Source organism: Lissotriton vulgaris, chromosome 8 (assembly GCF_964263255.1).
Source record: "Lissotriton vulgaris chromosome 8, aLisVul1.2, whole genome shotgun sequence".
In the NCBI taxonomy this organism is placed as follows: Eukaryota; Metazoa; Chordata; class Amphibia; order Caudata; family Salamandridae; genus Lissotriton; species Lissotriton vulgaris.
In genome coordinates, this window is record NC_141696.1 from 439,246,050 (window position 1) to 439,261,864 (window position 15,815).

General features: G+C 44.3%; 1 protein-coding gene across 8 annotated transcripts in view; it reads left to right on the forward strand.

The window, feature by feature from the left end:
- The window catches only part of CRACDL (CRACD like), a 612,462-nt gene that overhangs the window by 212,762 nt on the left and 383,885 nt on the right, over positions 1–15,815 (forward strand). The window lies entirely within an intron of this gene.

Genomic DNA, 15,815 nt, shown 5'->3' on the forward strand with positions numbered 1-15,815 from the left:
TTCGTTCTACTTTTGAGGTCGTACCTTTTGTAATGATGTTGGAGGATTTCAGTAAAAAAGTACAAAATACGTCTTTGTGTTCTCTGGTGAATTACCTTTAAAATGGATTGCGAGATATATATTTTCGTGCAGTCGGAGTCCTGCAGCCCAAGGCATGAGTTGTACCTAGCATAGCAAATATAGAAAAGGTTTACTTAAACTTCCCATTGTAAGCTAAGAAGTTCGGCAGTCGGGTGCTGTAGACTTGGTGTTTTCAGACATTTTGCTCTTTTTATACCTGTCATTAACTTAATTGTTAGGTTTTTGCTGATGTGCGCAATTATTTTATTAAAATGTGAACGTGTGAGCCTTGGCAGTTCTCAGCGGCGTGGGACTCTCAGGTCATTATGTTATCGGCATTTGTATGGCGCACTTCATGCCTCTGGTACAGGGTCCCAGCTTTTTCACGCAGACAGTTCTGAGATTTCATTAGCACACTAGAGTCCGATTCTTGTAGTGCTGTCAGTGGTGTGGACAGTTATCTTCCTATGTTACGTGAACGTGTTTACCTCAGTGAGTTGTGGGTAAATGTTCTTTCCTCGTTGTGTTCCCATCTGAGCTAGCAATACGTTGTTTCCATGTAGTGTTGCCTGTCACAGTGTGTGCCTTTCCTAAGCACTGTAAGTCAAAAGTGCTGCTAGGGCTGGCTTTAGTCCTGGTGATGCCCTGGCGACATGTTTGTTGGTGCTCCCCCATGACTACCTCGCCACGGATGTCCTCACTACCACCATTTAACAATGCCCCCAAGTCTCCAGAACCACTGTCTCTCAGATTTTTTTAGTTTTATGGCCCTACTCATACCAGTTTAGGGCGTGAGAACACTTTACATCACACATACGTTGCACAGAGACAATCATGCGTGTGTAAATCTGTGAATCGAAAATGTTGCATAAGACCGAGGCCTACAAGGTGTAGGAGTCACGTCATCCCTACTGGTAGTATAGTATATATTAAGAGTCCTTGGTCTGGAAAAACACAAATTCAGAATTTAAAATGTAACTCCATCGTTAGGGGTTTTCTTTGACGATAGACATTGATTTCTACCCAAATGAACCCTTTTTGCAATATTAGGATAAGGAAAGACTGGGCAAAACATATGTAGCTGTAATATATTCCTTGCAGTTTGCTTGCAGCTCTTTGAGGACAGTTACTGTGTTAGGATTTTAACTTTTAAACTGCAAGTAACAAAAGGATCTCTCTGATAAAAGCAATAACCCATTGACCTATTTATAGTGTATGCATTTTGTGATCTGAATGGGACACGTTTTTTTCAGCAGGCATATTAACCTGCGCTATGATGAGTCAAAATTTCCTTTACCAGACAAAGATCCGGTCTTTCTCCAGGAAGAACATTAATCACCGGAGCTAATCTGACATTTTTATTGATGCTTGAAAATTGCTGGGACAAGGAATAGTAAACAAAAATAATGGTTCTGTTGGGTATATCAATTTCTATTTTGGATTCAAAACAGTATTCGCTTATAATCACAATCCAAAAGCCTTTTGGTGAAAGAACAATGTAACACACACCGGTGTCAGATTATATATTTAAGATTAATATCAAATATAGAAGGCTAAAGCAATATACATATTTAGTTGTGCACAGAGGGAATCAATTGACTGTAGTGACTTGTGGTGATGGGTGATATGAAAAACACACTATATACAGTACAAAAATTGCAGTGCAGTGAACAGGGGGACAATTTTGTACGGATGGCCCAGAGTCAATTCAATCGTTTCCTTGTGTTCATGGGCAGTGTAAAGACATTTCGACGTTTCAACCCAAATTATAGCGCAGTGTGTGATGTGTCTGAGTGGGTCTTCCTCAGGACAAGTGGGACTCTTCATCACAGAGCGAGAGACGGCAGGACGCGGCTTGATTCCGTAAATGCACATTGACTGGCCACAGGCTCCAACCGGCTGGTGGAGATCTAACGTCCATGAAAGAAATCCATTAAGGTAATTTTGACTGATTTGCTCAGACCTTTAGCCCGCCTCTGCCTCTGCAGAGACTTTTTTGCATTCTGCATCTCGGCTTCATGCCTCGCCTCACTTGTCCTGAGGAAGTTTTGTTTTGCACATAGTGTTGATGGAATAAAATATTGATGGGATAAAATACCTGCAAAGAAAACGTTGTGGACTCCCTCTATGCTGTGAATACTCTGGTGGGGATCTTGCCGAGTTGTTCTTGAGGATATGGATATATATATATATATATATATATATATATATATATATATATATATATATATATATATATATATATATATATACACACACACCCCTTTTAGGGTGTGATTCTGTCTTGACTTAAAATACTTGTCGAGAAAACTGTTGATCTCCTGAGTAAATATCGTTACATCTCAAGTTTACCTTTTTTGGGTAAAATTTTGGAGAAAGTGGCCACACTGTATTTACAGACCCATATTATCTATTGTGAGTTTAAGGCCTGGCTTGGCCAGAGACTTCTGTATGCCCAGAGAGCCCTCTTATGGAGATGGACATGGACAGTGATGTGTTTCAGAGTTTTGTCACTTTACATCTGTATGTCCCCTTTGATCCCATTAACCATTGGATGCTCTTGCAGTGCTGAAGTGCCTCACAGATAAAAGAGAAGCTGCTCTTAGGAGGGATTGCTCCTTCCTACATTATGTGTTATTTTATATGTGTGGGTGTTGCATAATGGCTTTATCTTATCTGTAGTGTCTCAGAAGCTCTTGTGCTCCTCGTTACTGTAAGTTGTATATGGAAGGCCAGTGACAGTTGGTTTGGAGGTATAACTACAAGGGAAGCTATGTGTTGATAGTCCTCATTACCTTTTCCTTACTACTTAGAGGTACTTTTACTACAATACGAAGGTCTCTATGTGGACGCAGCAAATCTGGTTGATGTTAATGCTGAACAAGAATGAAATAATTGTGGATCTGAAAAAGAAACTGTTGTTTCAACAGGACATGACGTAGGTCTGTGTTATCAGCAGAATCCATGCTATATAATTTGCGATAATTCGTTTAACAGCCCTGATGAAGTAAATTTGGTTTATGTACCAATGACGAAACACGTGTTCGCTATAGTATTGACTGGAATGAATACTGAATTCCATAAGTGGCTTAAACTTTTTGTGGAGATGGAAGAATAAAAAGACCAAGGAATACAACTAAAGAACTAGAACTGTTTTTGTACTAACTTTCGAATGTTGTGTTGCTCAGGGGGTCTCAGAATTCTGTCCATGTTGGGGGATTTGTCCTCACCACATTTAAGGGTGTAAGTGGCCACCCTTTCTCTTTGGAGTACCATAGGATTATTCTTGAGTTACATGGGGATACTGAAAGGTTTGCGTATTTGATACCCATGCTACTGGCAACCTCTCACCTTATTGGTTTGTGATGCTGCGTCCTCTTTCTGTGCACCTAACCAGGATCCATTTGTATACGTTTTCAGAAAATGGTGTGCTCTGAACAGAAGTAACAGTGGTTAACACGCTTCAACATGTGCAGGGTGTGGCAGCTTGAATTTGTTAATGTGTTCACTACTTCAAGCTCCTAACTCTGATCCGCTGGGAGCTCTCAAATCCACTTTAATATCCCTACTGGAATACAAAGATGGAACCAGGTCAGGGCCACATTGTTTGCAGAAGAAACTGATCAAGCAATGATGAGGATGTACTAGCTGGCGCCCCTTGCTCAGATATTTCACTGAATGTGAAGTTACTTGTCTTGGAGTGCTTTCTTGTTCTTTTTCATCAGTCAGTTTTAATGTGGTTATTTAATGTTTTTTATACTCGTATGTGCACACTGTTTTAACGTTGTCTTGCTTCTGCTGAATATTTTGCATGCTCGCACCTGGCTGTTGAAATTGGATCTTGGCCCTGTGGCCTAAAGGTGCAAACAGGCCAGACTGTTTCTCCACCTGCTCTTTCTTACCTGGGGCAGCCCTCCTATGATGTGTGTTGTGATGGGTATGGCAAATAGCGAGTGTCTTGTTGACCGAAATAGGCAATTTCTATAGTGGTGAAGAACTTCATAAATAGCTTTAGATTGGATGAAATCGGCATGCATTTTAAATATTTTAAGTGGCTGATAAAACAATATGAAATACTGTACTTGGAAAGAATGCTAAAACGATTTACGAGAGCTAGAAGTGGGTTTCTGTGAACCGAGAACAACTGCAGAAGGACAAAGTGGGCTGCAGAGATCTCTTGTGCTCAGTAGTACTCTCATTCAACAACCGTGAAGTATTCTTGCAAGGAAGCCAGTGGCACTGCAAATGTTAGTGTAAAGTTCATAACCTCCGCTCTTGGTCACTCCAATTAGTAAGCATTCCACATATACATTTATGAATAAACTTTCACCAACCTTGTGTTTCCATTTTTCTGTGGGAATACTTGGCCGCAGTTTTACTACATGCATGGACCATGCTTTACATCATTGACCTCGCAAATCACAGTGGTCAGTCATACTTTAAGATGACAAGGCATAACATATTATCACCGCGTCATAACTCCTTCTGAGTGTCACAAATCATTCTGACAGGACCACAAATCATAATTACGAGACCGGTCGTGAATCACAGTTGATTGATCATACATTGTCTCTGCCAATAGATACATCAGTTCAACAGGGTCATAAAACCTCCCTGCGTGACAGGTTTTAAATCATCAATGGTTGACATGGCTTACATCATCTCTTCCATATCTCAATCAAGTCCTTGTCATTTGCTTGTCAAAATTCTGATACCTTTTATTGAGGCCATCCTCCATGCTGCCTTTTGGGGGTCATAATATTTTGTTGGTCTTTTGTTCTTTCTCTGACTGTGAGGCGGGGTAGCCTGTTACTGCTGTTAGGATCAACTCGCTACCTAGTCTGTCCATTTTGTGCCCTATCTACGAGCAGGACTGGGTTGCGACTGCCGTGCTCCGCTTACTCCCCCATCTGCCTACTTACCCTGCCGTAAGGCATCCCAAGGTAAGTGGCTTCCCTCCGGCACACCGCCCTCCAGTGTGCCTCCTTTACCAATTAATGTACCGCTTTTACCGCCACGCCGCCTGTGGGGCTCACTTCCCCAGGAAGCTGTGTGCACTGCAGGCGTTAGTGTAACCTTCAATGTAAGCTATGTGAGAGCTTAGTTCAATGCTAATTGAATGTAGCTCACTGTGATATATTTTAAGGGCCAGGTTTGCCACTCTGCCATTCCACCTGTAGGCTGCAGGTTTAGGGGTGCCTGCTATGGAGCCAACCAGGCTCCCAGGGCCCCATTTGAGTCAAGCCTACCGCAGAACGGATACTGGTTTCAACACTTTTGCTAACCCTGATTTTCATTCGCACCCATAGTCTGAATACTTTAAAGTGCTGGTACCTCCCTGTTCTCAGAATTTAATTGTCTTGATATTAACTCAAAAATACTCCACATATCATTGATGCACCGTCCGAGAAAGCCTGTTTTGGCAATGCTTTTAGTTCCACAAAAACGCACCATAAGAAATAGGGTTCTTATAAATACTATTAAGACTGATTACTATCTGTGTTGCAGTGCGGCAGGCAGTGCTCCAGCCGAAAGGCCTCAGCTGGGCCATTTTGATAATCCGTTGCAGGAACCAGCATGCGTGTTGCATCAGCTGCTAGTTAGGAGTGCACATTTAAGGCGGATGTATGACGTTACAACGCAAGCTTTTACCACGCATGCCTTTACAACGCGGTTTTTACAACGCATGCCTTTACTACGCATAGTGCTTTGAGGCGCTGGAAAGTGAATAGTTTAATTTACTATTCCAATTCCAGTCCCCGTGGATAGTAAGGAAGGTGTTGGATAGTACATTTAACCTATTCCCTATCCTAGAGCGCCCCCCAGCGCAATGCGTTGTAATGGTTTGCGTTGTAAAAGTTGCGTCGTAATGGTAGTGCGTTGTAAAAGTTTTGTTGTAAAGGTTGTTTACCATTTAAGGCACACCAATGACGAGTCCCCAAGCCATGCACTGTAGATTTTGAATCCGGTTCAATGTTTGGGTTTGAAATTGCCCTAAAAGACAATGGATATAATTTAATTCCAGTTTATATAGACCAAAAATGTAAGACGGGGTCAGTATGCCCTACTTGTTACTTTAATTCGAAAGCCTGTGGGACACTCGGGCCTCCTTGGAAAAAAAACGGAACCGTCCCTTTGTTTGGATGCTAATCTCTCGGTCGAGGTCTAGCATTCTTTTGTGTTAAGGGCCTCCATCGATTGAGCTCATGCTTTCTTCTGAGGAGAAAAGCATCGGTGTGGATGTCCTCGGGTGACGCAGAGATGTTACCCTGCGTTCATGAAACAAGGCCTTCCCTTATCCTGGGCTGGGAGGCAACCTAACTGAATCTCAGCTCTGTGCACTCATGGCCGATCGGCCGCAGCACAGACTGCCCAGGCCTCGGGACATTGCTGTGGGTTCCCTGCCAGTGGTGTCATAGGGCACGGCTGTGAAATGCACGTGGGAGTGCCGCACAGGCACAGAAAAACCCAATCAGAAGAAAGAGCTCAGAAATATAACGAAATGCCTATTGGAAACATTGCGAAGGATATGGGAGATCTCTTGTGATTTGCTACCGTGACATTACGGGAACGGCCAGTAAGTATGGCCAGGGACTGGCAAAGGACCCCCACCCTTCCGTTAACCAACATAAGATTATTAACAGGACGTGAGAGAGCTTTCCTTGGAAGGTGGGGGATCTTTCGACCCCCCCCCCCCCGGCCGTATTTATTAAAATATACAAAATAAATAAAAAATTGAAAAACAATATTTACACAATTACGCAAAAAAGTTACAATTGATATATACAGGTATTCAGATGGCTAACCTTAACATATTTCTAGTACAAGGTATTTCCTATCCGAAACTAACATATCAATTCACATTATACAATAGTTATTTTTCTGCGTACCTATTTGGGCCTATGGCAAGGTCAATAACTGGTGTCAGATCCGTATCACTAAACCACGCCCCCCTGAAGAAGTGCGTGTGTGCAGGAGGGCCCGTTTACCGTGGGGGCACATCCCCTCCCGGTTACCCCCGTACACCCTATTAAACCACGCAGTTCTGTCGAAGTGCGCATGCGCAGAGGGCCCGCTTACAGTGAGGGTACTTTGGTCTCCCGGTTACCCTGTAAGCTCCATTAACTCCATTAAACGGGGCCCTTGCATCTCTGCGCCGTTTACTGGCGTCATTGTGCACGTGTGGGGTGGCCAAAGAGCCTAGAGAAAGCGTGACTGTCTCCCCCGCACCCATGTACCCAACAGGCTGTACCTGCCCCTGGAGTTCTATGAGAGACCACTTGTCTCTCCCTTTGGGCGACCCCATTCGAGAATGGCGCCGCCCCCCAAAGGACCTTAAATTAACTGCTCACCAATCGTGACCTTACCGCCTGACCAAGGCATAGTAATAAATACGACGAATGATGACCTGAAAACGGGAGAAAGTTCTAAGGAACAAAACGTATTAATCAGACACTTTGTCATACATAAACACTTGTAACCAAATTATGAAAACCTTCATAACACACAATAACAATCATCTGCTTTAGGGGATGGTGGGTGGGAAAATTAATTACAGCCTCCTAGAGGCTGGAAGGGGCAGGCCATGGCGCGCAGGAGTCAAAGAGGCCGACTCCCGCGCTGCTAAGGCCTTTTAACCCCTCGCAGGCCAGGCCGGATCTAACCGGCCTAGCCTTTGTTCCCTTTTTGGCCCGGAAGTGACTCAATCACTTCTGGGTCACCAGGGAACCCGGGGCGAGTGGGGGCCGGTGCGCCCCGCCATAAGTGCGGCGGGCTGATGTCGGCCCCGCCTTTCCATATGGCCAGGGACTGCCGGAGGACCCCCACCCTTCTGTTAAACAACATAACATTATTAACAGGACGTGAGAGGGCTTTCTTTGGAAGGCGGGGGATCTTTCAACCCCCCCCCCCCCCCTTCCCCGGCTGTATTTATTAAAATATACAAAATAAATCAAAAATTGAAATAAACAATATTTACACAATTACGCAGAAAATGTTACAATTGATATGTACAGGTATTCAGATGGCTAACCTGAACATATTTCTAGTACAAGGTATTTCCTATCTGAAACCAACATATCAATTCACATTATACAATAGTTCATTTTCTGCGTACCTATTTGGGCCTACGGCAAGGTCAATAACTGGTGTCAGATCCTTATCACTAAACCACGCCCTCCTGAAGGAGTGCGCATGCGCAGGAGGGCCAGTTTACCATGGGGGCACATCCCCTCCCCGGTTACCCCCGTACGGCCTATTAAACCACGCCCTTCTGTCGAAGTGCGCATTTATTTTATTTTATTTATTTATTTTTAGCTGTTTTATATCGCGCTCAAATACTACCAGAGTGTCCTGGCGCGTAAGAAGAAACAAGCATGTGGCCAGAGGGAGAGAAGAGAACAGAAATTAATAAGCCATTCTGAAAAGATATGTTTTAAGTGCCTTTTTAAATGTCACAAAATTTTCAGTTAATCTCAGGGAGAGAGGGAGGATATTCCAAGTCCTGGCCGCGGTGACAGCAAGTGATTGGCCTCCCAAACGAACTCGCTGAAATCGAGGTACTCTTAAGAAATTACAATCTGCAGAACGCAGAGCCCTAGTAGGGACATAGCGGGAAAATCTGTCTCTCAAATAAGAAGGACCAAGGTCATGAACTGCTTTAAAAGCTATAGTAAGAATTTTAAAGGTAATCCTCTGTGCTACTGGCAGCCAATGTAGTTCCTTCATGTGAGCCCGAGGACTTTCTCTATATGGCACATTGCACAGTAGGCGAACAGTCGCATTTTGGATGATCTGGAGCTTTGAGACCAAAAAAGCCGGAGAGCCACACAACAGAGAGTTGGCATAATCGAGTCGTGATAGAATAAGGGCTCTTGCGACCGACTCTCTTGCTGAAGAAGGTAGATAAGGAAAAATCTTCCTCATGGCTTTTAGGGACCCGAAGCACACCCCAGTGAGTTTTTTTATGTGTGCCTCGAATCGCAAATCCTCCCCAAACCAGACTCCCAAATTTTTAGCAGGGATATTGACAGCGCCTGGCTGGGGAAAATCAGAAGGCCATAGAGTTTCTCTGAAATTGGGCGGAAACTGGCCATATAGCAGGATTTCTGTTTTATCTTCATTGCACTTCAGCTGTGCTGCTGCTAACCAGTTAAACACAGCGGAAAGGCATGAACGCACTACCTCAGTGTCAGTGTTCGCATCTGGCCACGTGAACAGGAGCTGCGTATCATCCGCATATGCTAATATTTTCGCATGCGCAGAGGGCCCGCTTACCGTGAGGTTACTTTGGTCCCCCGGTTACCCCGTACGCTCCATTAACTCCATTAAAGGGGGTCCTTGCATCTCTGCGCCGTTTACTGGCGTCATTATGCACGTGCGGGGTGGCCAAAGAGCCTAGAGAAAGCGTGACTGTCTCCCCCCCACCCATGTACCCAACAGGCTGTACCTGCCCCTGGAGTTATATGAGAGACCACTTGTCTCTCCCTATGGGCGACCCCATTCGAGAATGGCGCCACCCCACTAAGGACCTTGAATTAACTGCTCATCAATCATGACCTTACCGCCACAGGCCAGCGTAGTTGACAGACTATTGGGTCCCCCCTACCCTCCTACACTGAAAGGTCATACCCTAACCTTAAACTCTCACACTTAGCCCTCATATGTTTAGTCCAACTATCGGGCCCTACCAACTCATTGCAAGATCATATCTTCTCCCTATACTCCCTTTCGTAGGCAAGAAAATTCTCTGCAATGGTTTCAACCCTAGACGTGTACCAACGGACACCATCTTTCAAGAAGCACGACTCCCCCAGATGCACCCCTGGGCTACAGTCTACAATTAGCAAGCCTCACTTCTGTTACTAGGTATTTGCTTCCATGGGCACAATATGGCCGCACAGACTCGCTTCCCCACTTCAGGAGATCTGAAATGTCCGCGCCAGGGTGTACCCAGAGTACCGACATGTTGATCCCCCCCTTCTACCCAAGCGTCCTGGTGTACCTGTTCATTGGGTCCTTGATCAATCGCCCATCACACTTGACGTCGTTGCTTGCCTTTCCTGTACCTGACGTACGCGTCCCTTTGGCTGTCCACCTGTTGCAGTTGTTGCGGTGTGGAGCACTTCCCAGATATCCGCCATGGACCCGGCCATACATAAATGGAAAAGATAAACACAAACGATTAGTGTTTCTGGCTTCCTGACAAAAGCTGCAGCACACATGCCCGTATTACATTGCCATCACATGCTAAGCCTTGCTAAGATTAGCACCAGACGCAGTCCCATAAAGCTTGCAACTGCAAGTGTTTAGCATAGCATCAGTCTGTGTCACATGCGGAGTATTTTGAATTAGTGTTACAGATAGGGTGCCCAGTAGTATGACCCTTATTAAATAATAGACCTGGGGTCCACAGTGAATACAATAGGGCCTTTATGACTCCTTACGGACGATACACAGTGTGAAGTGCCATGACACAGCGCATATCTTTGTTACTAACATTATGCTGCAGACAAGGACATTTCTAGCCGGCCCATGCTAACGGTAGTCCGGAAGTCCGTCAACACATACGTGTATGAGCGAATGTGTGTGACATGACACCCCATCAAAGCTTACGTGTACCAGCAGTTGGTGCCAAGGGCTTTAGACACAGCTCCCCAAATTCTTAAGTACCGCTGCACTGTGCGCAGGGATACCCTTAAAGGTATGACAACATGACCTGATGTGTACTGCTTTGACGTCATCAGTGTTGGGAGGGTACCTGAGTGACCCTCCCTGCTATTTCTGAGATTGCACATCACAGTACCCCAGTGAGGGATCTAATCCTATCACTGTGTCTGCAATAGCATGGAATACCTATAGGTGGCGTAGCCCTGTCCTCTGTTAGTAATAGTGTGTCGGCATCCTGTGCATCATCAATGCCTCTAAACCCACACAAAATTTCCTAAGGCTTCATCCTAATCAAGGCAAAATCAGACATGATGGGTTACCTTGTGCTTGCCGTACCTGGAGGCCGATTGAAATCAGGCTTTCAATGTGAGCACCTAGCCTAGTATCCATTGTGTTACCTTCAGATTACCTTCAGACCCCCCACTGAGGAAGCTTAGCATTGCACCAGTCGCATGCTTCGCGAAAACAGTGACATTAGGCTTACAGTGACAGTGCTTACTAAAGCACCAGCCAGACTACATGGGGATCCCTCCGTATACCGCTGCAAGAGATTCACAGACTTGCCCAACCTCACCTGAGGTCACCTAAGGTAATGCTGATGCTACAAACGTTTGGTCAAACTCAAACGTTTGGTCAAACTCAAAGCAGAATCCCTAAAGCATATACCTGGAGCACAGAGTTGAGCATAATAGCACTTTAGTAATACTTAAATAGAGCTGAAGCTAAAACGTTTTATATTGGAAAACTGTGTCAAAAGGGGGACATCACCACTTATATTCACTATACCTAATTGTGAACCATTTCAGATTTGAAGACACTGTGTAAAAGGGGAACAGAGGTCAAATGTAGATCACAAGTAAATTGAAATAATCAGTCCAGCTAAGGTTACATTGCTCCAAGGCGAGGCCCTAAAAATTCCTCAACATGTATCCCTTTATGTATTTCACTCTGGTAGTGGCTCCTCATAAACAGTTCCTGAAATAAGCACTTTCCTACGAAAATCATCTCTGCTTAAGGTAGGCCTGTGAATGTCTCATTTAAGATTAAAGGTCCTTTACTTACCAAAAAAAAAAAAAAAAGGATCAAGAGGACACGGGCATGTGGCCTCGTTCTAACACAGTGCACGTATGGTAAAGTGCTTACCGACAAAAGTGCTAAATCACATAGGAACCCAGCTGGTGGTATTTATTTATTTATTGATGTAATGGTTTACTTCCCGCATATATACATCACACTGAATTCATTCCTATGCCCACCACGGTGTTATTTGCCTTTGAATGAAATATTATCATCCCTTAATGGCTTTCCACTGCAGTAACAACTAAAGTTAAGAAGGTGCAGTGACTGTAAACGACAAACACTGGGGTCTAGCCTAGTGTGCTGCGCACTTGTAGTCTTTCTGTCATTTCCCCCAGCTATATATTACAAATATCATACCTATAGTCAGGACTATTGGCTTTGTCAGTGGCTGTTCGCTGCCTAAGATAAATCCGCAGCAACCATGACTTGTAATATAATTTTGGAAAAAAAAAAGCTTACATCTGAAGCCCTGGGGACACCACGACAATATTGCTGTTACAAGTATCATACCTCTAAGTCCGGACTATTGGCTTTGTTAGTGGCTGTTTGCTGCGTAACATAAATGAGCAGCAACCATGGCCTTTATATAATATTAAAAAACGCTAACATTTGAAACCCTGGGGACACCACGACAATATTGCTGCTAGAAGTATCATACCTCCAAGTCCGGACTATTGGCTTTGTCAGTGGCTGTTCGCTGCCTAAGATAAATCCGCAGCAACCATGACTTGTAATATAATTTTGGAAAAAAAAAAGCTTACATCTGAAGCCCTGGGGACACCACGACAATATTGCTGTTACAAGTATCATACCTCTAAGTCCGGACTATTGGCTTTGTCAGTGGCTGTTTGATGCGTAACATAAATGAGCAGCAACCATGGCCTTTATATAATACTAGCAGCCCGTCCCGACGTTGTCCGGGTATGAATTACTGCCGGCCAGTAGTATATTGTTTTGTAGGATTTCGTTTTGATAGCATTTCTTGACAGGCCTGTGAAAAGCTCTGATTCACAGAGCACTGCTGATGCACTTAAGAGCGCGCGTTCAGTAGTGTGTGAACTCGAGTTTCCCTACTTTATTTTTCCTTGCAATATTATATAGCGCGAACTCGACAACATGGCATGAGCACAATTTACATTACAGAAGAACACATTCATTTGTGGTAGGCACGGGGAGACAAAGCGATTTGCCTGGAATCACAGGATGTTGAGCTGATGCCGAGATTCGAACGTAGCTCCCCAGCTCTAAAGTTCGCAATTCTAGAACTTGTGGCGGGAGGTGTGTCTAAAAGTGTATGTCGGTGCTGGCCAACAATGAGAGAGACCTGTGCATTTTTCAAATGGGTGGTGAAAAAATATGAGTATGTTGCAGGAGATGTGGGCCGCCGTGCCACCAATGTACTTATCGGGGGAGGGTTAACACCCATTATTCCGCAACTTTCTTTCCGCATACCATCACTCCGTATACTTTCATTACAAAAGTACCATGACTCCGCAATGCCATTATAACGCTTGGCATTACATTTTATATGCTTTTACCACACATACATTTACAACGAAATTCGTTGTAAATGCATGAATGGTAAAAGCATGTTTTTTTCTTATTGTTTGGATAAGGTAAGTATGGGTATAGGGGTATATGTTTTGGGGTACTGAGGTGTATGTTTTGGGGTGTTTGGGTATTTTAAGGGTTCAGATATAGTTTTTGGTTATGGGGTACAGGGGTAGTTTTAGGGTTTAGGTTTGGGTTTTGAGGTACAGGGGTATTTTAAGGGTTCAGGGCTAGGTTTGGGTTTTGGGGTACAGGGGTATTAGGGTTCTGGGGGTAGGTTTGGGTTTTGGGGTACAGGGTTATTTTTAGGGTTCAGGGCTAGGTTTGGGTTTTGGGATAGAGGGGTATTTTTAGGGTTCAGGGGTAGGTTTGGGGGTACAGGGGTATTTTAAGGGTTCAGGGCTAGGTTTGGGTTTTGGGGTACAGGGGTATTTTAGGGTTCAGGGGTAGGTTTGGATTTTGGGGTACAGTGGTATTTTTAGGGCTCAGGGCTAGGTTTGGGTTTTCGGGTACAGGGGTATTTTTAGGGTTCAGGGGTAGGTTTGGGTTTTGAGGTACAGGGGTATTTATAGGGTTCAGGGCTAGGTTTGGGTTTTGGGGTACAGGGTATATTTATAGGGTTAAGATGGGTTTGTGTTTAAGGGTGTTGGGGTATTTTAAGGAGTAAGGGTGGGCTATAATTATGGAGTGCAGGGGTATTTAAAGGGAGCAGGGTGGGATTAGCACACTATATGAGACATGGCATGAAGGGCGGAACGTACCACACGCCCCCAGCGTTTGTCACGCCCCAGCACACGCCCACAGCACAACGCAGACAGGCCCACAAGGGGCTACTTTGCTGGCACGGTTCTTTTACCTTTTAACTGTATATGGTGGGCGTCTGCATAGCCTATGTCCTTCTGCTGCAACTGCCCTTTTCAACGCTGTATTGGGTGTTGTGATTGGTGCTGTGGTTCCTGAGATTACCCGCCGCAAAGGTTTGGGCTCTCTCTTTATTATATTAGTATGGATTGAAAAAATGCTAACATTTGAAACCCTGGGGACACCACGACAATTTTCTGCTACAAGTATCTTACCTATAAGTCAGGACTATTGGCTTTGTCAGTGGCTGTTCGCTGCCTGCGATAAATAAGCAGCAACCACGGCCTGTAATAATATTGAAACCCGCTAACATCTGACTGCTCTTTCGTGACATAAAACAGTAATCCAACAGGTGAATAAGGGTAGGTCAAACCTAGTCTAGAACTCATGGCCTTTTACTAGTGGCCGGGTAGGTCAAACCTAGTCTAAAATCTACCCCCCTTCTGTTCTCCGGCCTATGACATAAAAAAGGGGCCACCCCTTACTGTCGCCTACAAGATAACTAGAGTGGTCTTCACAGCGATAGTGAAACTGCATAAAAAAGGCCAACTGTTCAGCTCCCTTTAACACATTACTGTTTCCGGGTACCTGCCACACCTCACTATAATCCGAAATTATCCCTCATTAGTAACCTCCGATATTCGCTGTATAATTTTTTTCTTTGCACCTTTCAATTGACTCTGCTAGTGCAATCAAGTGTCAAGTAAACTTACTAAGCTGGTTCAATACCCTGGTTCTACTATGAGTGCTTTTGAAAGGGTCCGATTTTTATTTCGTTTTAAAAAGATGGGGCCGGGAGAGAGCCAAAGAGAAGCATCTGCGCCACTGCCAAGATCCACGGCGTTCATTGGCTGCGTGCAGCTGGGCGATTGTTTTACAGATTGTGAAAACTTCTTTGTCAAGAAAACACAGGCTGTTCTAGTTAACTTCTCATTAAATTAACAAAGATGTTGACTAAACTGGCAAAAATATAGGAAATGTAAACATACTTGTCAAAACCTAATGTAATTCAAAGTGGCATTCAATACAAATATACATTTTTTAGGTTTGAATCATTGCTGGCATTTTTTCTCACATTGCTTTATTCTTAGACCCCGTGCATTTTATTCTGGTCTAACTGGAGATTGCCTACGTCCAAACACAGGCGCTTGCCTCAGTGCGAGGTAATCGTATTAAAACATGGCGGATGCACTTGGGTGCAGTGTAAAACATGCATTACCTACCCCAACATAAACCCGTGCTTATCATCTCCAAACTTCATTACCCAACGATAAAACATGCGGGGAAATGCTGAGAGTCCAGAGCCTTAAGCTGGTAAAGATACCGAAACCGAGCTTCAGAAAGGGAATGAAACTGCCCGGTTAAGCAAAGGCCTGAAGACGTAGGGGTCATGTACCACTTTTAGCTGACCTCTGCACAGTGCTTATTATGTAAACGAATGAGAAGGTGCCAGATCTCTGCTCAGAAGCCCAGGTCAGCGCTATTAAATGTCTTTGCGCTGAATTCAAAGCGCTGCGGCGTAGTCTGCCACCCAGGCCGAATCGCCCAATTCAAATTGGCAATCCTAAATCCACCATGGTATTGAAATCTTGTGA